The 26,587-nt window shown below is 41.9% G+C and overlaps 1 pseudogene; it reads left to right on the top strand.

Annotated features, from left to right (window-relative positions):
- Positions 1-658: 658 nt before the first annotated feature.
- LOC143824875 (large ribosomal subunit protein uL14-like) overlaps positions 659-26,587 on the top strand; it is a 154,051-nt pseudogene continuing 128,122 nt past the window's right edge.

Below are 26,587 nucleotides of genomic sequence, written 5' to 3' on the forward strand. Positions count from 1 at the left end.
CCATCTTCTATATGACAGCACTTTAAGAATTTGAAGATAGCTATCATATCACCTCTTAGTCATGTTCTCTCCAGGCTAAACAGACCAAGCTTCCTCAACCATTCCTCATACGACTTGGTCTCCAAACCCCTCACCATCTTCATAGCCCTCCTCTGGACATGCTCCAGTTTCTCTACATCTTTCTTCAGTTGTGGTGCCCAAAACTGAACAGAGTACTCCAAGTTTCTTGAAAGATACATCAGTACTTGACTCATTCCAGTTCTGGCCTGGCCATGGAATGGAGATTGTGCTGCCCTACCCGGGCACACTGGGGGGCTGTCCAGATAGCTATGCTCTTGGCCAGTAAGCCAAGCCCAAATCGCATACCAAGTAGCAGAATTGTAGTACAGTACGGGTCTTAGCACTAGCTGTGGCAGACAAAGTCCAAGGGAGAGATGAAGGGAGAGTCAAGAAGCAAACCGAAGTCAGGAACAAGAGAAACAGAGTCCAAAGCCAAAAAAAAGTCTAAAGACATAAGTCGCAGTCTAAGAAGCAGTAGCAGAAGTCAGGAAACCGGAGATCAGTCGGGCAGAGCTTCACTGTAGCAAATGCTTCACTAGTATCTCATTGTTTGCACACAAAATTAGTGATACTGACTCTTCCGCCCTTGGTGTCCAAGATGTCGAAGTGAGGACATGGTTCCTCCAATGCAAAATTCTGCATCTCTCTTGGTCTCCCCATTGGAGCAGTGATCAACTGTGCAGATAACACAGAATCTATACATCACCCCTTCAAATGGATTAAGGAGCATCTGAACCAGTTGCTGGCTGCTGGCATGTGTGACATGAACCGTTTATGCACTGGGAACTTCACTGCCCCAGCTTCTGTGCAGGAGCACAAATCAGGGGCGGACGACATGCACCAGGCCAAATGCTCCCCCATGTGGGTGCAGGAAGAGGTGGGACAACCTGCCACGACTAAAACTCCAGCCTGCAGCCTGGCATGAAACTTCTAGTGCATAAACGGTCATGGTGATAGCCAGTCAAGAAAGGCAAGCCAGAACTCCGGAAAAAGGTTCATCCAGCTGTAGTGATCCAACAACAGAAATTGTACAGGAGAAAGGATTGGGTGTATTTTGAAGACAATGCAGGGGGAATAGTCAACAACAAAGGGGAAATGAAAAGTTCTGCTATCACAGGCCCCATTGCCAAGGAATGTGCAGATCTGTGGCCCAGGATTGCCTTCAAGAAAGGTAGTTGTATCAAAATAACCCAAAAACAAAATTAGTGATGCTGCAACATCCCTCTATTGCACGGTTATAAGAAGAAAGTTGCTGCGTGCACTTTCCCCCTTACAACTATGCAATAGTAAAATGATAGAGGCTTAGTGTTTTATACATATACTTTCAACAAAAATGAAAGCAGAACTTCAGCAACAGGTGCAATAAATTGTTACGATGTTAAGCTGCAATTGTGGACTACAATTTTCTGATTTTTTTTTAAACCTCCGAAAGCAGGCAAATTATCATTAAGATGCTAGTCAAAGAACAGTCAAATGGATCCATGGAAAATCAGCTCCTAGTTCATAACTGCTGAGTATGACATGCCCCAGACGGAAGGAAGGATGGATGGTATCACTAAAAGCATTATGCTAAACAACAAGAACTTAAAATTTCACAAGCAGAATACCAACAAGGAAAGCTGTTGACCCTTACTTATGGGTTTCTGTGGCACCTTTTTGCCTCCTGAGAGAAATGGAATGCTGGACTGCCTTTTAATGTTCCTTTTGACTTTTATGTTCTCTTTCCAAAAAGGAGCTCAGGCTTGGTTATGAATATTCATCTTATTTCTTGGAGTCTTAAGGCTACAGTTTTCTTCTTTCTGCCAGAAGGCACAAACTTAATCTTTAAAAGAGTTTGGACTGATTAAACTGAAAAGAGAAACTGCCTTATAGAACTTCATTAAGCCAAATATATTGAGTCCAAGGTTAGTTAAACATTCAGCAGAACACTTTCACCCATTAGCTACTCCTCTGATATGAGGATCTTTGTAGAAGTTTTGCATACCTAATGATCATAATTCTGCCAGTTGAAAGAAGCCAGTTGTAACTGTGTATGTCATCATTCCACTTTATTCAAAGGGCAACGACCTTGATTTTTAAAAAAAAAAAGCAAAAAGAATAGAATCAGGTGTGTTTCACAATAGTTCTGTGCTGAATTGTCATGGAACTGATTTTTTCTTGTGAACACTGTCATTTCTAAGGGTCCAGAAAGTGATATACAAGTACCTTAACTTGTACTTTTCCACAATGTTTTTGTGCCCTGACTGCAGTACTGACACCATTGTTTGGTTTGGTTTCATTTTGACTTTTTATAGCTATTATTTGATCCATGCTGATGATAGTAAAATAAGTCCCCTTGCAGTTCCCTAATATGCCTAATTTTTAAAGGACAATTGAATTCAGACACCTTTAATTAAAAATTCACTTGCCCCTAGCACCTTGTCAAAATGATGACATGAGACAGCCAAGTATGGATTCAACTGGTTTGTTTATTAAATAAATAAATACATGACTCATCTGCATCACTGCTTATCCCAATAAGCTGACAATTCTGCGAGTGGATTGTGCCAGGCCTCTGCTTAATCTGCTGCTTGGGAAGAGTCACCTTGGCTCCAAACTCAGCTGGTACTTCTGCCAGACTTGCTTATCACCAGCTACACAACCATGTGTGCTGAGAAGTACCAAGCTTCATCCCTCTCCTCTGCTGTGTTGCAAGGCTCCTACCAGGTTACAAAGATACCATTCAACATCAAGGGTGTTCTTTCAGAGTGTACCCTACTAAAGGTATAGTGATGGCCACTACCAGATTCACCTCCTATCATGCCCAAATGCCTCAGAATGTTTGCTAATTAACCCTGCTTGTTCTGAGCAACCTACTCTATATTTGCTATTATGGCAAACAGTTTATATCCTGGGCCAATTTAGATGACCCCCTGCCAGAGTGGCAGCACGGAGCAGGCAAAATAAATGGATGTGTCCCCCCAAACCAATCTGATGACAGTCAAAATTAAGATCACACTCAGTCTGGCAATAGTGACCAGCTAATCTTGAGCCTCTTGTGGCACAGAGTGGTAAGCAGCAGAAATGCTGTCTGAAGCTGTCTGTCCATGAGGCTGGGAGTTCAATCCCAGCAGCCGGCTCAAGGTTGACTCAGCCTTCCATCCTTCCGAGGTCCGTAAAATGAGTACCCAGCTTGCTGGAGGGTAAAACGGTAATGACTGGGGAAGGTAATGTCAAACCACCCCGTATTGAGTCTGCCATGTAAGCTCTGGAGGGTGTCACCCCAAGGGTCAGACATGACTTGGTGCTTGCACAGGGGATACCTTTACCTTTATTCTTGTGCTACCCCAGAGAGGATGGATGGGTCAGCCACCTCAAAGAATGTTTAAGGTGGGAGGGTGAAAGTTGTTATGCAGACTCAGCCTTCCCCCTTATTGGCAGACCACTCTGCAATTGAAACAATAGAGATCCTTGCCATGCTTGAATTTGTGACTGGGCAAATGAGTCAATGACATTTATCTTCTTTGACCTGATGTGGAAAAATGGGAAGGACACTTTTTGAAGGGGGCACTTTTTGAAAAACGCAAACATCCCAGTAGAATTCTACAGTGGCTTATCATCACTTTAAAAACCCAGCAAAATATAAAAGAATTTAGTCCACAATTCATAGAATCATAGAATCATAGAGTTGGAAGGGGCCATACAGGCCATCTAGTCCAACCCCCTGCTCAACGCAGGATCAGCCCTAAGCATCCTAAAGCATCCAAGAAAAGTGTGTATCCAACTTTTGCTTGAAGACTGCCAGGGAGGGGGAGTTCACCACCCCTTTAGGCAGCCTATTCCACTGCTGAACTACTCTGACTGTGAAATTTTTTTTCCTGATATCTAGCCTATATTGTTGTACTTGTAGTTTAAACCCATTACTGTGTGTCCTCTCCTCTGCAGCCAACAGAAACAGCATCCTGCCCTCCTCCAAGTGACAGCCTTTCAAATACTTAAAGAGGGCTATCATGTCCCCTCTCAACCTCCTTTTCTCCAGGCTGAACATTCCCAAGTTCCTCAACCTATCAATTGATTAGGTATGCTCAAGCACTTTCTGATCTTTCTTGTGTTTTGTTCACCAGTCATTGGGCAGTTTGTCAGTTGATGAGAAGCACAAAATTGTCTAACATGAGGGCGTTTACAGGCCAGCAAGAAGGATGTGCACACAAACTCTTATTTGCTTTCCTTCTGGGATGCTTGAAACATAAATCTGCTTAGCAATAAAATGCTGTGATATTATCTCATTCACCACATGATCCTTTCTTGGCTAGGTTTTTTATGATTTAAAACAATATCCTATCTGGACAGTTAGAAGTTGAGGCTGGAAAGTTTTCATCCATGCTCTTTGTTTATGAAGCCGGCACTGATACCCTTGAGATAAATAACCACTGAATTATGTGGCCCTGTCATTTATTAGCAAAGAGGCCTTTTGGTAGCTTTTTGTATATTTGTGTTGCTTAATTTAGATCTGTGAAAAGAGCAAGTTTTGTGTGGCTTAGTACTGACATCAAACATTTATTTAAAAATATTGAGTCACTAATGTCATTAAGGCAAGACATTTGCTAATCTTGAAATCACAGTACGAACCTGCATTTCCGCCTATCCCTATCCCATTAAAGCACATCTTGCATGCAAAGGTGGCTTCTTTTTGTAGAGTGTTATAATGTAATTTCTTGTTCATTGACTCATTTTCATTTTAAATAACAGAACCATTAAATTGACCTAGAACATATCATGTTTTTTTTGGGGGGGGGGGGTCTTCTTTTCCATGATTGCGATTTTCCATTTAAATCAACATAATCACAATTTAAAGGGTATTACAGTAAACTCAAATTTGATGCTATATAGCATTGATTGGCTTTGGCCTTAATTGCCAACAATATTTCCCTATGTTCCTGTAATACTGGGAGACAGCATGAAGCTTAGAGTGTGGAAGGTCTCTCTATTGATTTGCTGACCCAATAACGGGCCTATAACAGTCTTCCACATTAAAGGAAACAGATTTTTTTTGAAAAAAGTTTAATAGGAGAAATTCTGAGACCCACTTCCAGCTGAGGGTGTGACTCTGATTTGTCTGGAATACTTGCTACAATATCAGAAACTAGATATTAAGCCTGCTGTGGCCAAAATACAGCGGGCTCTAGCATGGTGAGTGGGTGGAGACAGAAAGAAAGGGAGGAAGATAGAGACAGAAGAAGAGGGAGAGAAACAGGTAGTGAGAAAGAAGCAGATAGGAGAGAGGGAGGGAGGAAGGGAGGGAAGGAAGGAAGGACAAAGGGAATGCTGGGAGGAAGAGAAGGATAAAGGGAATGCTGGGAGGAAGGCAGGAAGGCAGGAACAGAGTCAGGTAGATGGCCTGAAAGGGGACTTTGAGGCCTTCTGCCGGGCCCAGGGGCAGGCTCGGCTGCCCCAGGGCCCGGCAGAAGGTTCTGGATGGCGGCGGCGGGCTTTGCGGTCTACTGCCGGGGCCAGGGGCAGCCAAGCCTAGTATAATTATCTGGTATTCAGGGGCAAGTATAAGGTTAGATGGCTAGTCAGTAGTAGGTAAGATAAAAGCAAGCAGGGAAAGGTAAAAACATTGGGGGGGGGGGCCTTCCAGGAGAAAGAAAAGAGGAAACGTTGGGATAGGAATATGGTGAAAGTGAGGCGCACCCCCATTCAGCTAGGTCCAACCTGGATGCTGTCACTGCCCAACTGGGCCTTTTGTGCATATGTGTATGTTTGTGAGTATGAAGTTTTATTTGAAATGTATACCATTTCTATCAAAAATGCCGGAAAATTTATAATAGTGCATTTTCTGATCCCATTTGGTTCTCCTTTCAGTATGTTCTGGATGATATTTAAATACTTCCTTCTTATTTTTGTTATGTTGTTCTTTTCAGTTGCTTTTGATAGTTAATTCCTCATTCCTATTCTTGCTGTTTGGCTGCTGCAACTTTTTTGTTGTTTTTGTTTAGACCAATTTGTGCCTTAATTTGAAATCTAGGACAATATATAATAAACTTCCTGGAGCCTTCCCATGAATTGCTTGAAATAATGCATATATTGAACCAATTTTTTTTTTAGATAAATATAAAGAAAGTCCTTGTCCCCACCTCTCGTTTTATAAGGTCACATTGCTGATATAATTGTATGACCATATTAAGTAATTATTGAAGTTGAAACTATTGTGATAAAAAAGAGGTATTATTGGCTATAAACTAAGTTAAAAACACCTCAACCTTAGGCTGTCTAAATTCTGTATTACACATGTTTATAACTTATTAAATTACCATAGCAACTCCACTAGATATTCTGCTTTACTGCCTGTGTCTTTCTTTCCCCAATCCCTTTCCTAAGGAACACAAAGAGGGGCAGATAGTGGATAGTTGCAGACAGACACAAGAAACTCTGGATAATCAGAACATGTTGAGATAGGTCAACTGAATCATAGAAAAGGGTTATTACTGGTATTTCTGTAGTGCAATGTCACTCAGAATAACCATCAAGATGGAATCCCTCAATGACAGCAGCCAGACTTTGAAATGAGTCATAAAGAATAGGACAGTCACAATAGAATTACATAAATTTCATTCCTAACGTGACCTGATACGAACTGATGCAACATAGTTTAAGAGTAACATAGTTTAAGAGGATGTTTACTCTTAAACAACATAGTTTAAGAGTAATGTTGGCTTTACATAGTTTAAGCAACATAGTTTAAGAGTAATGTTGGCTTGAGGCTGAAGTTGCATAACATGACAGCATATATAGCTATGTAGCATTTCACTTTTGGGGGGGGGGGTCCATAAACAACCACATTTATTTACAGCCTAAAAAATCTTGATTATTGGCAAATTCAGTGCCCAGGCCTCACACTGATGGCGATATCAATAATAATAACTTTAGGGTCACATATATATGTTGGCAAATTAACAAAAAGAAAGTTGGCTAAAGACTTTTTAGAAGTCCATCTTTTGTCATATAGAAAGAATCACTCTTTTCTCTACTGGCACTGAAAAATGTGTAAAAATAATAATTAGGCTTCTGAATGAGGACATATTCTTCCTATCTATTATTTGATTATTCATATGAGAATATAATTGGGAAGCATGGCAATTATTGTTAAGATCTCATTTCCAGTCCTTTCCAGTCCTATGTTATTCCTTTATTATTTCACGAGCTAGTTCTGAGTTTGTTTTCATTAAGATCAATTCTTGCTTACTCTAAACATTGAAATGCAACTTTTTCTGCAACTTGTTGATTTGGATTAAGGTATCTGATCTGCTGGTTAATGACAGGGTCCATATTATTACTGTCATATGCTAAATGCTTGAACTAGTTAAATCAATGTCAACATAATGTCTCATAATTTTATTATTATTATTTCAATCTATTAGCTGCCCCTCTATGACAGTAAACTTGGGGCAGTTCATGACAATAAAAAATATACAAAATAGATATAAAAACATTTACAAACATCAGGATAAAATTTAAACAAAAACTCCCAGTAGAGTGCTCCACTTGGAACACACAGGTCAGAGAGATTCTGGCATTCATGCTATATCAGTCTTAAGATGGTAGGAAGGTGGAAAGAAGGAGGAGGAGCCTTTTCTGATGTCAAGCTGTGCATACATTGACCTCAACCATATGCCTGGTAGAAGAGTGCCATCTTACAAGCCCTTCAGAACTGTGACAGCCCTGATAGGGCCCCAATCTTGACTGGCAGATCATTTCAACAGGCTGCAGCTAGGGGCAAAGAGAAATATTTTTTTTTTAAATAGAGAATCATAACCTAGAGTAGCCAGTGCAGACATCCTGTTCCGAAATATAGATTTCCTGGCATTAAGACCAGGGATCATTTGCATTGGTCCCATGTTTTCAAATAAGACTCAACATTAATCAGAAACATAATAATGGTTCTAGCTTATAGAGAGGCATGATTTGTGAGGATGCAATAGCTGTCCCTTCCTCTCCCAGGCTTCCTGCTGGATGCTGATCCACTCCTCTCTCTTCAAACATTACAGGATTACCTGGTCACTATTTGAGATCAAGCAGGGATCTGGGGGAGCTTATGTTATATCTGGTTCACAATGTTATAGCGGTATTCAGTTACAGAGTAAAAGTGTGCAAGGGGTAAAAAAATCTTTAAAAAAATATTTGGGCATATTGGACCTAAAAATATTGGTATTTTCAGGTATTCCTGAATACACTGGTATTGGGTATTCAGGTTTGGGAATATTCTAAAATCCTGAATTATTCAGTGGTCAGTGGTCTGGGGGAAGGTTGTGGTAGAGGTATCAAATTTCCATGTAGCTCCTGGAAACATTCAAGAAAATATTCCCTGCCCCCAACTAAGATTCCCTAGAAAACAATTTGGGAAATGGGGTTTACAGGAATGACTTGACCAGTGTCCATGGCAGAGCCTGGAAGTCAAAGGAATCATTTTGCCTATGTCTCCAGCCCACCTCCACATCAATGAAGCATCCAGTGTATTCCACAGTCCCCTGAAGGAGAACGGAGTAATAGCACTTGTGGTTTCCATAGTCTTGGATCTGTCTCTTTGGGGCGTGGGCTGGTATATGGAGTTCACCGCACCAATGCAATGTGGGAATTTCAAGCAACTGAAACTGTCCATGTTCTGAAGAGAGAATATTGACAAAGATATTGGGTGAACATTTGACTCCTGAATGGAGGCAAGTGCACCCACCACAGCTAACCCCCCCCCCCAAACTTCTACTACAATGGAACACCATTACAACTTCCATTAAAAAAAGCAATGGTAAAATAAGGCAAAATAAGTCTTGGTTAGGGCTTACTTTGCCCATTCATGACCCAGGCCGACCCTTCTTGTACAACTCAACCTCCGATGCAAAGCACTCCTCCAACACCATCTCTCCCATGTCTGAGGCCTTGAAGCCAAACAGGTTGGACATAGTGTGAAATGTAGAGGTGTTTGCTAGATACACACAGTGCCGCAGCCACCCACTTTTTGATGGGGATCACACAATGCATGTTTGTGGTATGCCTCTGGAGCCTTTCTCAAAGCACAGACATGAGCTCCTGGAAAGTGTTGTCACTGCTCATTGCTCCAAACTGAAAGGATGAAGTTTCCCCACCACTGTGCTTCTTTTCTCTGCCCACATTCTTCTTGGTAACCGCACCATGGTGAGCCCAAACCAGTGACAGCTGTCCGCATGCCTCCTCTTCAGGAAGGTCTTCAGGCAGTGCCCATGCCTGGGATCCATGGCTATGGCCCTGCGTTGTATCAACTGGCATCTTCGGTGAAGCAGACACCCTAGAAAGAAGTCACAGTCTTCCCTGATGGCCATCAAAGTAGTAATGATCAGGATTTGTTTGTAGTCAGATAAGACTGAATTACATGTGGAACATATTGTGTACAATAAAAATGTCCAATTAAGAGAATTATGAGCAAATATATAATCAATTGCTGACTGTAGTTAGCTGAGACCTTGCCCTATGCTGCCTTCCTGTCCACTCAAGCATGGAAGCTTAACCACCATTAGTAACTCCAAGGTAAAGCAATTCTCTATATCTATAGAATCAAAGAGTTTGAAGGGACATTATACTGACACCTCCTCTTGTGCTGGAGATGAGGCATTGCGGAGCAGGAACTCATGGAGGTGGTGCTTTTGCTAGCATGTGCAGCACTGCCACCCAGCCCAGGTGTGTGTCCGCAGCCTCCTCCTGAGCTGCCGTCAGCCACAGAGCCAGGCCCATTAGGTACTGTGACCGTGGAGGGAGGGGGCACTGTCGCGCCACCGCCGCTGCGTTCGGGAGGTGACGGTGAGCCGGGAAGGGAAGGGAAGGGAAGGGAAGGGAAGGGAAGGGAAGGGAAGGGAAGGGAAGGGAAGGGAAGGGAAGGGAAGGGAAGGGAAGGGAAGGGAAGGGGGGTGCCGCTGTGTCACCACCATCACCACCATCACCACCACCTCGGGATATTCCGCCAATGGCCCAGGACATTTGGAAGAAAGTCGGGGCGGTATCAGCATTCTTGGGACACATGGTCACATTAAGAATGAGGTCTACTAATGGCAACTGCAGATCCTGTTGTTGTCCACAAGACCAAGTCATTGCCTAATAAAAGTGGATCACCTAGTTCCCCCTACTTTCCTGTAAAGGTAACTCCACTTGAAATTCTGGGCCACTTATGTCTTTGATTTCATAAGACTTTCCTGGCAAATATTGATTTTTATTTTCCAGGCCAAGCTTGAGCAAAGTCACTTCAGTTCCTGTGTCTCTCCAGCCATTTACTTGTTCACTGTTTATAGTTTCAGGCGATAAATATTCTTTATTTAGGTCTTCCTGCACTTTCCAGACTCAAAGGACAGTTTCTGGTCTGTCTGTCTGTTTGCACCCCAAAATACAAACAGTTGCTGGTAAGGGCTGGCTAAACCCATAGCCCTGGCCATTCTACCCCAGCCTGAGTTTACAAGCCTCTGCCATTGTCTCTACTATCACTGCTCATCTCTGGATTATAATGATCAGTTATGCAAGCAAAAATGGCTTCTTTGGAGGGTGGATTCTGAGGCAATTTACCATTTTAAGGCCCCCCTCCAAACTTTCAGGAATATTTCCAACCCAGAGGTAGCCAGCCCTCAGGTGGAGCCTGGAGAGCTCCTGGATTTACAGCTCATCTCCAGACTATAAAGCTCTCCAGACAGAAACAGCTGCTTTAGAGGGTGGACAGGGTAGTTGTGCAGAAGAAACATTTAAGGCCTCCTATGCAGGTTGTTGTGCAGATGAAACAGGAGGCAGAAGAACCCCTGCAAATGCATCCAGTTTCATGCACAACAACCTGCCCAGTAGGCCTCAAATGTTCAGAGAATTGCAGAGGAGAGATACACATGGCTTGGCTGTGTCTTACTTCCAGTAGCGAGGCTGGCCACAGCAGTATTTTAAATGAGAAGGGGCTTTTCTATGACCTCCTTGTCAGCCACAGACAGTTAAGCAGAAGGGAAAAGCTTTCCCCCTCAAAAGGAATGTATGTGCATACCTTGAGACTCCCCTGTTGCTTTCAGAAACATCTCCCTCCCCTCAGTCAGGGGCTGTTAGAGGCTTCCTTCACAGCAGGCCTGAAGGAAGGGGGTCTGTGGAATCCTGAGCAAGAACAGCAACTGGCCCTGGGGGAGGGGATATCTCACCAATAGGAATCTTTGGAATCTTCAGCATGTGGTTAGAAGTATACATCACTCCTTATATAGAGATTCTGATTATATAGAGAGGCTGAGAAATAGTACATTTATGGGTTTAACATGAGATGCATGTTCAAAACAGAACCACTCCAGCATGAATTTTTGCAGATGTCAAAAGAAATTTGCTCATTCCCTTCACATCAGTAATGCAATTTGGGAGTCCTGTCTCTTCATTTCATAATGGATGAAAATCTACTGTAGTCAATAATCTATTATTCCTTTTGAACTAATAATACATTCACATTGACACCACTGGAGTTAATAATTTCATTATTTTCTCAAAATGTACCTGCAATAACGCCCACTACAAGTGAGAATTTCAACAGGGCAAACAAGAAGCAGAAGCAGAAGAGTTGGTTCTTATATGCTGCTTTTCTCTCCCCCAAGAAGTCTTAAAGCGGCTTACAATCCCTTTCCCTTTCATCTCCCCACAACAGACACCTTGTGAGGTAGGTGAGATATTACTGCTCAGTCAGAACAGCTTTATCAGTGCTATGGTGAGTCCAAGGTCACCCAGCTGGTTGCATGTGGGGGAGAGCAGAATCGAGCCTGGCTTGCCAGATGATTAGTCCACACTCCTAACCACTACACCATGCTGGCAAATCGTATCCATTTGATGCCTATATATATTTGTGAAACTGCCTTGGGGGACAAAGGGTCTGGCTGTCTGAGTTGGAATAGGGCCAATCAGGGTACAGCTAGATTGGCTCTGCCCCTACAGCTCCCACCCTCCCTCACCAAGCCCTCACCCTTCAGGACAACCACCCTGAATGAGTGTTAAGCACTGAGTGGCACTTAAGCCATGAGACACTGTCCTTCTCCAAGGACTTACCAGAAATATATAATGTGGAACAGATTTTTAAAACTCGTTAAACATTTATTGGGAAATATGGAGATGTTTACCCACCCTCTTCTTCCAAAATGGCCACTGACAGGTCTAGAGGGGGGTGGGAAGGGGAGGGGCCCCAGATGGGCAGGTACACAGCTATGTTTCCCGTTCATATTCTACACAATCTCATAACTTCTGGGGTTTCTAGAAGCCTGAATAATTTTTGAAGGGTTTCTGAATGGTAAAAAAGTTGATAAAGCCTAATCTAAATGTTTCTGAAGAGCCTCTTGTGGCGCAGAGTGGTAAGGCAGCCGTCTGAAAGCTTTGCCCATGAGGCTGGGAGTTCAATCCCAGCAGCCGGCTCAAGGTTGACTCAGCCTTCCATCCTTCCGAGGTCGGTCAAATGAGTACCCAGCTTGCTGGGGGGTAAACGGTAATGACTGGGGAAGGCACTGGCAAACCACCCCGTATTGAGTCTGCCATGAAAACGCTAGAGGGCATCACCCCAAGGGTCAGACATGACTCGGTGCTTGCACAGGGGATACCTTTACCTTTACCTTTAAATGTTTCTGAGTAAATGTGTAAGAGTTCAATCTTCATTTAAAAGTGTTATGGCATTTCTATCACTTTCTACTATGTAAGCAGGTGCTAAGCAGGTGAATGCATTACATCCAATTTTATTTATCATAAAAATATCTCTAATATAAAAAGGTCAACATATTTACATTATAATGTCTCCTCCCCAATATCTAGTTGAGCTACTTTTTTGCACCCCACTATTCTCTTGAAGGAGTCTCAGTGCTGTTTACAATCACCTTCCCTTCATCTCCCCACAACAGATACCATGTGAGGTAGGTGGAGCTGAGAGAGCTCTCATAGAATCATAGAATAATGGAGTTAGAAGGGACCTCATGGGTTATCTAGTCCAACCCCCTGCACTATGCAGGACACTCACATCCCAATCGCTCATCTACTGTAACCTGCCACCCCTTTGCCTTCACAGAATCAGCCTCTCAGATGGCTATCCAGCCTCTGCTTAAAAATTTCTAAAGATGGAGAACACACCACCTCCCGAGGAAGCCTTTTCCACTGAGAAACCGCTCTAACTGTCAAGAACTGTCTTGAGTTGTGTAAATGTAACTTCCTGTATAATTGAAACCTCTTGATTCAATACATCCATCACAAGTGTAAAGAGCTGTTCATAATTCACACAGGCAGAAGCTGGAGTCAAGGACATTTCACATATTCTGTGTGATGAGGATAAGTGCCTAAGCCATAAAGATAGAGATAAGCTTCTTTGATTTCTGCAGGGCTTTCTGTTGAGTGAAAAGAAGGTATTGTAAGTTTTTGATGGAAATCAGTACACTGGGGAACATAAAATTCTCAAATAAAAATAAAAGAAAATTTCCCAAAATAATAATTTCAAGTCTAATATAAATGATAGCTTAATTTGGGATGGGGAGGCAAGGAGACTATTTTGAGAGGTGCAATGTCCCCCCCCCCAAACTGTAGAAGTATACAATAATGATAGATATCAGGATCCCTGAAGACAAAGGAAAAGCTTTCATTGATTTTAAATTAATTTAGAATGATGGAATGGAAAGGATATTGAACACATGAAGCTGTTATATTCTGAATCAGACCCCTGGTGCCTCAATATCAGTATTATCTACTCTGAATGGCAGTGGCTGTCCAGGGTTTTAGGCAGCGGTTTTTAACTTATCATTTGAACTGGAGATGCCAGGGATTCAACTTGGCACCTTCTGCATGCCAGTCAGATGCTGTACCCCTGAGCCACAGTCCCTTTCCAATTCCTTGATGAGTATCAGTGTTCATTTCAGCATAAGTTCATTTATTTATTATTTTGAATGTATATGCCACCCTTAGGATCATCAGGCAGCTGTCCGTTGGGTGGAAAGGGCTTCCTGCAGAAGGAAGAGGGCTCCCTCGTGGGGTGTCTTCAGGAGGCACTGCAAGGCCTGCCAAGACTTTTGAGGTCATTTGCATATAATTAATATTTTATGGGAGGGAGGGGAAGGGGAAGGGGAAGGGGCTTGTTAGTTTATCTTTGCTTTTTTAGCTGGGGATACTTTAACTATTATTATAAGCTACCTTGAACCATGACGAATGGCGGGATACAAATAAACAAATAAACATGCTAGTATTATAATACTACTAGATGCTCCCTAAGCATGGATACTCAGTTCAAGACGGCAAGTCTACAGGTTAATTTATATACACACACACACATGCCATGGAGCAGTTACATTAAAACTCATGAGAATACTGACCATCAGCTTCCGTTTTTTTCACATGATGAAGCACAGTCAATCCTTAGCAGAGTAGTCACCCTGAAATTGTTTTAAATGACCTTCACATGACACTTATAATGGGTAGATCTGCAGTGGTTAACTCAATGGCAAACATGTCACAAGTCTAGGTAAAGAGTGAATTAGGAACATGCCTCGGAGCCAGCCTAGCAGCCTAATACCTTAGGGTATTTTACTCTTGTTTTTGCCTGAGACAAAGAAGGGGGGAGGGAGAAGAAAAAGCCATTCTTTTTCTATCTAAAAACGAATTTTTAGTAGATAAAATCAAATATTTTATGCATCTAAAAACGATTTCTAGGTTCATAAAATATTTGATTTTATCTCCTTTCCTGCACCATTTATAATATGGAAGTTTATTTTAAGTGCCCCTGGGGCCATCAGTTCTCCTGTGCCACCATTTCTGTTTCAAATCAGATATGTGCCTTTACTGGCAGTTAATTGTCCAGCCTATAGGAAAGCTATATAGGTGGATTTCCATTCTACCCATACCTGATTGGGTAGAATGGGAAGCCCTATTCTGGTTGCCACCCACCCTTTCATTTTGCAGATAACATGGAATTAGCTGGTTGCTTTGTGGATGATAGCAAATTTTGGAGGTAATTTATGAAAAAGAACACTTTTTTGCCTTCATGTTTCCAGCATGGGATAGAACAAACAAGCCTGGTATTGTATCAAGTTTGTCCAATAACTATTTTGGAAAGTGTAAGGTGGATTGCTCTTGGTAGGCAAAGCAAATGAGTATGATGGAGTGTCATTCTTGAAAAGCTAACTTGTCCCTGTGCCTAGAGCGAATTTATTAGGGGATGGTCCTGGGTGCTCAGCAATGTTTAATGAACCCTTGTTGTTGTTGTTAGGTGCGAAGTCATGTCCGACCCATCGCGACCCCATGGACAATGATCCTCCAGGCCTTCCTGTCCTCTACCATTCCCCGGAGTCCATAGTTATGACTAATGTACACGAGGAGAGGGAGATGAAGTTTTGTACCTCTTGGCACAGACATGTACAGGTGAGAATAAATAATGCTTACCATAAATAGCTGGCTTCACTTGGAACCATGGTAGATGGGAAAGGATTTCCAAGGACAACCCATGCTTAAAAGGAGAAAATAGTATTGACATAAATAATCCAAGTTTAAGGTGAATAAACTTGTTGTTGTTGTTAGGTGCGAAGACGTGTCCATCGCGACCCCATGGACAATGATCCGCCAGGCCTTCCTGTCCTCTACCATTCCCTTTAAGTTTCCCTTTAAGTCCATTTAAGTTTGCACCTACTGCTTCAGTGACTCCATCCAGACACCTCATTCTCTGTCGCCCTCTTCTTCTTTTGCCCTCAATCGCTCCCACCATTAGGCTCTTCTCCAGGGAGTCCTTCCTTCTCATGAGGTGGCCAAAGTATTTGAGCTTCATCTTCAGGATCTGGCCTTCTAAGGAGCAGTCAGGGCTGATCTCCTCTAGGACTGACCGGTTTGTTTGCCTTGCAGTCCAAGGGACTAGCAAGAGTCTTCTACAGCACCAGAGTTCAAAAGCCTCAATTCTTTGATGCTCGGCCTTCCTTATGGTCCAACTTTCGCAGCCTCACATTGCAAATGGGAAGACCATTGCCTTGACTAAACGCACTTTTGTTGGCATGGTGATGTCTCTGAGAGAGCCAGTTTGGTGTAGTGGTTAGGAGTGCAGACTTCTAATCTGGCATGACAGGTTCGATTCTGCGCTCCCCCCCTTGCAGCCAGCTGGGTGACCTTGGGTTCGCCACAGCACTGATAAAGCTGTTCTGACCAAGCAGTGATATCAGGGCTCTCTCATCCTCACCCACCCCACAGGGTGTCTGTTGTGGGGAGAGGAATGGGAAGGCGACTGTAAGCCACTTTGAGCCTCCTTCGGGTAGGGAAAAGCGGCATATAAGAACCAACTCTTCTTCTTCTTCTTCTTCTTCGTCTGCTTTTTAGGATGCTGTCTAGATTTGCCATAGCTTTCCTCCCCAGGAGCAAGCGTCTTTTAATTTCTTTGCTGCAGTCCCCATCTGCAGTGATCTTGGAGCCCAAGAAAATAAAATCTGTCACTATCTCCATTTCTTCCCCATCTCTTTGCCAGGAATTGAGAGGGCCGGATGCCATGATCTTCGTTTTCTTGATGTTGAGTTTCAAGCCAACTTTTGTACTCTCCTCCTTCACCCGCATCAACAGGCTCTTCAGTTCCTCTTCACTTTCTGCCATTAGAATGGTATCATCTGCATATCTGAGGTTGTTGATATTTCTTCCTGCAATCTTGATCCCAATTTGTGACTCCTCTAATCCCGCCTTTCTCATGATGTGCTCCGCATACAAGTTAAATAGGCAAGGTGACAGTATACAGCCTTGCCGAACTCCTTTCTCAATTTTGAACCAATCAGTGATTCCATGCTCGGTTCTCACTGTTGCTTCTTGACCTCCATATAGGTTTCTCAAGAGACAAATAAGATGCTCTGGTATTCCTATCTCTTCAAGAACTTACCACAATTTGTTGTAATCCACACAGTCAAAGGCTTTAGCATAGTCAATGAGTGAATAACCTAGTTAAACCAAAATATGAAGTCCTGTTTCTTTATTTGGGGAACAGTGGAAGGATAAATTGAGAAAACATCTGATCTGGGTCTCCCTCATCTTCTTTCCCCCACCAGCCCTGATTTTCATTAATTTTAATTTTATAGAGTTTTAAAGATTTTAATATAGCTTCTAATAACTTTAATTTTGTTTTTTAGATTATTGTTCTTCGCAATGGTTGTAAAGAGGTGACTTTTTATGTGGAAGTGGTATAGAAGCTCTAATATAAATAAATGTGGGTTGCTACACAAAGCTTGATGTAGTGGTTAAGAGCGGTAATTTCTAATCTGGTGAGCTGGGTTTGATTCCTCACTCCTCCACATGCAATTAGTTCTGTGACTTTGGACTCATCACAGCCCTAATAGTGCTGTTCTCACAGAGCAGGAACAACAAGGGCCATTCTGCACATCAAAAAAAAAATAGCATTATGCCAGCACAATGATTATTTAAATTGACATACTTCTTTTTATATCATGTTCAGAAGTCATTCAAAATTACTAAAAAAATGTAAGACCCTAGTTGTAGTCAACCATCATTGTAGTCAATGTCATAATTCATAGACATGTACTAGTCCCTGAATATCCCTTATAAATTATATGAAAGATGCTTCTTCATGACCAATACCTACAGTATCCTGGTGGCATCTACAGAGATATCACATAATTTGGGACAATGAGATAATACTTCTTATGTCAGAGAGCAGGCAATGCGAGCATGGGAATGCAACTGACTATTTATCTCCTGTCTATAGAGATTATTAGAGGCTCTTGTGGAGCAGAGTGGTAAGGCAGCAGAAATGCTGTCTGAAGCTGTCTGCCCATGAGGTTGGGAGTTCAATCCCAGCAGCCAGCTCAAGGTTGACTCAGCCTTCTATCCTTCCGAGGTCGGCAAAATGAGTACCCAGCTTGCTGGGGGGTAAACGGTAATGGCTGGGGAAGGCACTGGCAAACCACCCCGTATGAAAACGCTAGAGGGCGTCACCCCAAGGGTCAGACATGACTCGGTGCTTGCACAGGGGATACTTTTACCTTTACGTTATAGAGATTATTAGAGTGGTGTGGGACCATGCCATGGAAAAGCCCTGAAATTTCACAGTGAGGGGTGGTAAATAAATGGATGGATGGATGGATGGATGGATGGATGGATGGATGGATAGATGGATAGATAGATAGATAGATAGATAGATAGATAGATAGATAGATAGATAGATAGATAGATAGATAGATAGATAGATAGATAGATAGATAGAGCTGTTCTCATAGTAATCTAACAATGACCAAGGCCTAAGAAGGGTCTTGTACAGGCATTTAACTAAAAGAGTGTTGACACTTCTTTTTGCCTATTATGTGTCACTATACTAAGTTCCTAAGCAAATATGTCACCTCAAATGATCATATATTCCTTGGTGTTTCCTTCATAGTGTTGAAATTATAGTTTTGATTGACAATTTGCAACTTCCTATTAGCAGGGCAATTTAAAATCAAAACATGAAATCCCCAGACCTCCTCTTTATTTCTTCCCCAGTGGTTAATGTTATTTTTCTTCCAATTACTAAAACTCCTTCTAGAGTTAAGCAACCTCCTACCGTCCGCATCTGCTTCCATTTCTCAAGCAGTTGGTAGAAGTCATGCATCACCAGTGTGTTGTTTGTACTACTTGCTATGTGATCTCATCTTGAAAGCCATTATATGAACTAATAGCAGCAGAAAAGAGGTGAGCACCCTTCAGCTTTCCAGCAGGAATTCTACTTTTTGTCACGTCTGCAAATTGCACCATTAAAATACATATGCTGGCTTGGTAGGCAACTCTAATTGAACAAATTTGGGAAACTAACTATAAACTTCATTGAGTAGAAACTTTCAATCACATTGCTGGCTATTTCGCAACATTTTCCATGCCTTTGCCCATTTATGACTATGTAGTGCCGTGTTTAGAAGTTACAGCCATTTTCTAAATATAAGCACTAGATCGTTGCACTTTGCTTGAATTGGATGTTTTCTTTCATTGAAACAGCAAAAAAGTTTCGAAATAACAACATTTCTAGATGACAAAGAAGTATGGGATATATTTTAACTGTATTCCTACATATAGGCTTATAAAAGAGAATTTTCAAAGCTCCCTAGGATTCCTAATGGCTTTATTGCATATAAGGTACAAAAAGAACCATAATATCATACAAAATCCCTACCCCTTTCATTTTTACTATGTGAATCCAGTTTTGGTAATGTTAGCACATTCTGGACTTGGGGAGAAAGAATTTAGACATCATGTGGACAAGGCAACATATACCTGTTAGTGTCCAAAAAGATCCCATTATTAAATCTGCATTCAAAAAAGTTTTGAGCATGCTGGTTTCATTTCAGCATCCAAATTGGTCATGTAGCTGAAGAAGACCTAAATAAAAATATTTGTGTATTTCATAACGTTCTGAACTTTGGAACTTTGTCGTTTCCTAGATTCTAACAATTAATAAAAGAAAATGTCCTGCCAGAGCTGCAAAGAATATTTTTTTCATTCTGATTTTTCAGTACAAATGAGAAATTTTGACAGTGTAGATTTCTTTTAGAAATAATCACTTTAAAAATGCTTCTGTTTTAGATTACAATTAAATATTCAAGGAACAGACAAATTTTCTGGATGCTGCTACTCCCCCCTGCTTACATAGATACCCCAAGATGATGCTGTTTAGACAATATGATTGCATGCCTAGGGGCGTGCATTTGTCAATATCTGAGCTGAAAAAGTAGCCGAACATACCTTATTAGTATTTCTGCCTATTATTTAAGCTGAATATAGATCTGAGTATTTTTTCAGCTCTCTGAAATAGCCAAGTCCCAAAAAATTCCTGAAATATTTGGGATTTTTCAGGACCACCAGATAGCTGTAGTTAATGGAACTTTAAAGGGCTCGCAGACTCTTTAAATGCCTTCTGGATAAACTTATCACTTGGAAAGGTTGTTTAAAGGGGCTTCAACACCTTTAAATGCTTTTGGAGTATAGTCACAGCTTGCTGGAAGCCTTTAAAGGAACTGCAAACCCTTTAAACGCCTTTTTACCGCTCCAGTGAACCAATGAAGGATGGCAGCGCCTTATTTGGAGGTGCATAGAATTGAACTTAGAGCCTCTTGTGGCACAGAGTGGTAAGGCAGCTGTCTGAAAGCTTTGCCCATAAGGCTGGGAGTTCAATCCCAGCAGCCGGCTCAAGGTTGACTCAGCCTTCCATCCTTCCGAGGTCAGTAAAATGAGTACCCAGCTTGCTGGGGGGGTAAACAGTCATGACTGGGGAAGGCACTGGCAAACCACCCCGTATTGAGTCTGCCATGAAAACGCTAGAGGGCGTCACCCCAAGGGTCAGACATGACTCGGTGCTTGCACAGGGGATACCTTTACCTTTACCTTTAGAATTGAACTTTCTGTTTTTGTTTTTTTAACTGGGAGGGATGAGGAAAGGCACCAGCAGTTATGCTACAAATCTGATTCCTCTATCTCAAAAAACAGCCCCTCAGGTACCCAGGTACTCCCAGATCGATTTTCTATTATACTCTATGGGGAATATTGATTAAAGTGTGGCTGTGAATGACTGTGGTCACTAATTGATATGGCAGTGGGCGGGCAGAAGTGGGATGTGCAACGGCAGCAAAGGCTGCAGAGAGCTCGTCCAGCGGCACGCATGGTGGCAGCAGCAGGGGCAGGCCCAGGGGACCTTATATAAGGCACCATGCACTGGGCTCGGCCTCTCTGCCACAGAAGCCATTGGAACAACTTGCAGCCCGCACACCCCATGTTTAGAGGCTTTAATAAGTTTGTTGTTTGCTTGTTTTCCATCACAGCAGTTTAAAAGGGGCACAAGATAAGAGCCTGTTGTTTCAGGGCTTCAGTTGGCATACTGCAGCTCTGGGGGGTGGGGGTCTCCATAAGAGACCAGCTCAATAAGGAGTGCAGCCTTCTCATCTGGGTGGGCCAGGGGCTCTGAGTCAGGTGGCTGGGTGGCTGAATGAGGTGGGCGCCTGTCAGCCATCCACCAAGCCACTTCCCTGAGGGTAGGTATCTGGGGGCAAGGCACCCACCATCCAGACTGGGATGGAGGTGGGGACCAGGGTGTCCCCAGAGCCATGGTATGAGGAGCCGGATGGCTGATGGTGGATCTTTTTCTCATACCAGGCCAACCCTCCGGCTGGAGGCTTGCATATTTGGCCTTAATACTGCCAATTGGCATCGCAATTTGCTTGCCCACACTGCCCTCCTGCCAGTCAATAATGGCCCTCATATGGTAAAACAGAATTGAAAAAATTGGGATTTCCTTAAAAACACCTAATTTAAATGGTTACCAGTATTGGGATTTAGGGATATCAGAAAATACTAATATTCTTGGAGTTCAATATAACCGAACCCAAATAAAAACTCATTTTTTTACAACCCATTGAATGACACTGAGGACAAGTGAAAGCAACTATAAATGATCACAAATGAAGGCAAAATGAATGAATAAATGAAATTATTCAAAGAGGCTGAAGAAGAATCACTCCAAAGTGGAGGAATTTTATTACTGTCCAAAATATTAATGAAAAAACTGAATAGTTTAATCTCAGCTTTAGATTCTAATACATTTGCTCCATATCCCATTTGTGCTTAGTACTAACATATTGATAAACTACCACATTCCAGTAAAATGTGATAAATAAAAATGAGTTACATTGATTTTTTCCTGTTTTCAAAACAAACATATTTCCATCCCAGTAAATTACAGCTCAGAGAGTAACAATCCACATCTAATTCTCCAAAAAAAACCAAACCTAGTGTTTCTTCTCTTTATGAGTCTCCAGGAATGGTACTATAATGGAATGAATAGGTCCCCTGGTATTGTGTTTGCTATGGCACATTTTCACTTACTTTTGTAAGTGAAAGGAAAATACCAGAGACAATCATATATTTCCTCTATTTTATTATATGAATCACCCATAAATGAACTCAGACTTATTTGGCACAAAAGTCAAACAGAATAATTGCCCCCATATCTCAATAGGAAGGCACTAGAAATTAAAGTTAAACTAGGATTTTTTCTTTAAAAAGAAAAAAAATGAACTGTACCATTGATCAGTCTCATTCCTAACTTAGTTTAGATTTCCCACATGAATTTGAGGTACCCTGACTCCATGTTCAATACAGTTACAGGCCATATCTTGATTTTCTTTATACCAACTTGTGCTGTCCATCAGGCTGTACATAACTTGAACCCTCTAAATCTAATATGCACATAACTTGGAGGGCATGTCGAGAAGCATCAGGGGAAGACCTCTTGCAAGTTTGATTCTCTGATTTGCACCAGGTCCACTCTATACACTCCTGAACCTGCACGTATAATTTCCCCAGAAAGCACTTTCCTGTGGACACCTTATTTGGGGTGCTGTACCTTGGACCCTGTAAATCCAATCCTTGTCAAACTTGGAGGATGGATAGAAGAAAATTGGACATATCTAACATGCCAGTGGGCCAATTTACTATGTCTTGATATTCATGATATTCACAAACTGAATTGGTTTGATTGGCACCTAAAAGTTTGTGATGGTTCATAGTTCATGAATCACATTTTCCCAATGAATGCCTGTCCCTAACCCCTATCTGGCTCTTGGAACAATACTACCATGAGTTACTCCTATGATTCTCAAATGTCTTTGGGGGGGGGTTACCAATCTGATAACAAGAACTAAATCCACACTGATCCTGTCCATCCCTTTTATTTAATTATTTATTATGTGGAATATTACTATACTGTCTCTTCAGAGAGGTGCTCTAGCTGGCTCTCAATAAAACCAGTATAAAAGCAGGTCACTAAAATAAATCTTTGGACATAAATAGCATACAAACTATGCTTTTTACGGCGATTCTTCCTGACTTGTGTGTCTTTGCAATTCGACAACCCATCATATGTTGTGTGTATGGACAGTTACATCAAAATTCTGAATATGATACTAGGATGCACATTTAAAATAAGGAAATTCTTTTCTATAGACCTGGGGGAGCCTCCACATTCATAGAAAGACAAAAAATGCTAGGAGAAATTAGGATTTTCCCCAAATAGAGAATGCCAAGATCGTATGAAAGCTCATAAGACTACAGTTGCTCTGTGGGATTAGGAACATAAGAAAAGCCCTACTGGATCAGCCCAGTGGTCCATCACCTTGTTTCACAAGGTAGCAAATCAGTTGTTAAGAGCAACAGAGGTAGCAGATCCAGGGCATAGGAAATACATACCAGAGTGCTGTTTGGAGAGATAGAGGAAGAAGAAATGATGAAGAGGCTAGGGAAATGAGAAAGAACTAATAAAGTCTGATAAATGGGAGGGGAAGAGTGAAAACTAGATAGGTGAGGAATAGAAGTCTTAGGGGGAAGGGTGTGAAAATCGGGAGAATAAAAACTGTCAAGAGAGGGAGTGAAAAGGAGGTGGAGAAATAGAAACATTTAGCTATAAGGTGCCTCAAGGTTCATCTAGTCCAACCCCCTGCACAATGCAGGAAATTGAGAGCTATCTCTGTCACACACACATTCCCCAATGACTCTTGCTCTGTGCCCAGAGGGAAGCAAAAACATCCATCATGCCTAGCCAGTCTGTCCTGAAGGAAAATTCCTTCCTGACCCCAAAGTACTGACAGACATTACCGTGGGCATGTAACAAAAGACCATGAGAACTGAGCTCTGACTTATCCCTTCCTGTCCTCCTTCTCACAATCTGTCTAAGTTCACAGAATCTACATTGCTGTCCGATGGCTATCTAGCTTCTGCTTAAAAACCTCTAAATAAGTAAAGTCTATTACTTCTTGAGGAAGCTTGTTCTACTGAGGAACCACTGTCAGGAAATTCCTCCTCATGTTTAGTTGAAAATTTTTGATTTAATTTCGATCCAGTGGTTCTGGGCAACAGAAACCAACTCTGGTAGCCTTTCATCTACTGAAACATGGTATTATATCACTGCTCAGTCATTTCCTCACAAGGCTAAACATCCCCAACTCCTTCAACCTTTCTTTGTAGGACTTGGTGTCCAGAGCCATCCCCATCTTCATTGCCCTCCTTAGGACACATGCTAGCTTGTCAACATCCTTCCTAAATGGTGGTGCCCAAAACAATACTCCAAGTAAATTCTAACTCCAGGTGAGGACTAAAACAAAGTAAAATGATACCGTCACTATGTGTGATCTGGGCACTTAGCTTCTTTTGATGTAGCCCAAAGTTGCATTTGCATTTTCAGCTACTACAACAGAAAAAGCAATTAATTAAGAGAGAGGAAAAAATTGAGTAAGAGAGTAAAAAGAGTAGAAAGAGACAAATATGGCAGTAGGGTCAGTAGGATTGCCCTTCATCACAAGTTTTATGGGGGCCCAGCTTGTCTTCTCTTAGATGCTTCTGTCATCAGCCAGATATGAGCTGATAAAGGTCTTTTTCAACAATGGGGTCATAATTATGGAATGTACCTCTTTATTTATAAGTAGGAGCATAAGAGGAAAGGACTATGTGCTCAAGCTTTTAATAAAGATACTTGCTCCTGTATCTATTTTTCTGAACAATTACCCCCATTTTATTAACGATTATTTTATGATGAGGTTGATGGTGATGATGATGATGTTTCCATAATTGTTTTTAGCAATTGACTTGGATCGACTGGTCATTTTTTGCTGACAGAAGGAATTTTTGCTAGGAAAACAGAACTTTCATACTACTCCCTTCCTGCTTTAGCTTACATGCAAATGATGCTTCTGATGAATAGGGGACCCCAAGAACAGCAGTAGGAAGGGAGAACTGCTGGAAATTTTGCTCCCTCTTCCATCTGTGGAACTCCTCTGAAGCCCTTGTCTTTATTATGCTTATCTGTATTGTGATGCTCTGGTGCGTTTCATTTCCCCCCAGTATCTGCATAAGGGGAAAACACACACCCTGCTTTAAAAGCAAGGTTTAACTGATGTAAATAAACACAAGGAATAGCCCCAAGCAATGAAAGGTCAATGACATTGCTAAACATTCATTTTGACTTGGCAGAAACATTTTGAACAGCGGGAATTTAGCCTGCAGAATACTTTGAGTTTTAGATCCAAGGCCCCAGAAGGTAAAAAATGCACCCAAGAACTTATTTGGTTCTTATCTAAAGAAATGCACATGGCTTTGGGTTTCTCATATATGTGCCTTACAAATAACTTCAGAAGGCACTCAATATTGTTAGGACCTGCAGTGCAGCTAATGGAGTCTGACTGCTCCAACTCTTTGGAAGGTAGTTGAAAAGCTGGCTTGGAAAGCAGAAACATGCACATTTACAAAATGCTTCCTGAATAACCTGTGAAACTGGATTTTTTTTTCCAAGTCTACATTTTATGAGGTCATTTACAGACATAATCATGTTCAAATGTGACTTCTTTTACAGCCAAAGCAAATGAAGCATACCTTCAATTAGAAACTTCTGAAAATACACTGTGGTAGCCTACTGAGATTGGAATTACTTTTCTTTTCAGCTACACACCCGCCCATCTTAGAAGCCCTTGATTTCAGAGAAGTGCAGCAAGAATCTTTCTATTTAGGCATCTTCACTTTCTAAATATACATTTAACTCCAGGGTTTTTAAAATAACACATTTGACCTTCTAAGTGCCAAGGTTTTCTCATTGCTTATATGTATAAATGCATGTGTGTTTGATTGCTTAAAACTATTCCTTTCACATATAGAAAAAAAAATTATTCACTTTGATAGCTTATATTAGATATATGAAGTAAAATGGAAATAATTGATAAATGAAGGAAATCATCCACAAGATGCTGGAAGTCTCCAGTGAACAGTGTCAATAGCTCACATCCCGTTCCAACGTAAGGAATTGAAAGTTCACATATATACATAATTGTATGCTTGTAACCTGTGGTCAGGCAGCTGAGAACCATGCAAAAGACAGCTTTCCTGATCTCATATACATAATGCTCTTGCATATAATCCTCTCAGAAACAAATGCTTGGCCCTGACTGACCCTACCCCTCCTGCCCATCCTCTGGATGACCTCTGGATAACTCACTCATGCAAGGAGGGCTGGAAGACAGAGGTGGCTGGGACCTGAGCAGAACAAGTCCAGGAGCCTGGCAGCACAAGAGAGAGGGATGTGGTTAGAAGTCAAGGCTAAGACTGGAAAGGCTGAGATGGTAGACAATGACCGATTATGAATGGCAGGAAATGCCGGACTAGTGCTTGCATGGCTAATCCCAATTTATGCACAATGTTGGTGCTGTCACAGCCCTCTTCTAGCCCTGGTCCATTTTAGGGCCTCTGATGGCCCATGGCATGGGAACGCTGATTTTCCAGCATTCCCTTTTTTGCCATGGCAGACAGGCCGGGCCAGGCCCATGCACAATGGAAGAACCAGACACCATGCTATGGTACCTGGGAGGGGACTGAAAATGTTTTGTGTGTGTGTGTGTTATTTTTGCAGGAAGGTGGGATTGTGTTCCCGCCCAATCCCACCATCCTGCAATCCCCCCACTGCCCCCCCTAAACAGAACCTTTCCACCACAGCTGTGTTTCCCAGGGGGATGTATTTTGACTGCTCCTT

Source organism: Paroedura picta, chromosome 1 (genome assembly GCF_049243985.1).
Source record: "Paroedura picta isolate Pp20150507F chromosome 1, Ppicta_v3.0, whole genome shotgun sequence".
In the NCBI taxonomy this organism is placed as follows: domain Eukaryota; kingdom Metazoa; phylum Chordata; class Lepidosauria; order Squamata; family Gekkonidae; genus Paroedura; species Paroedura picta.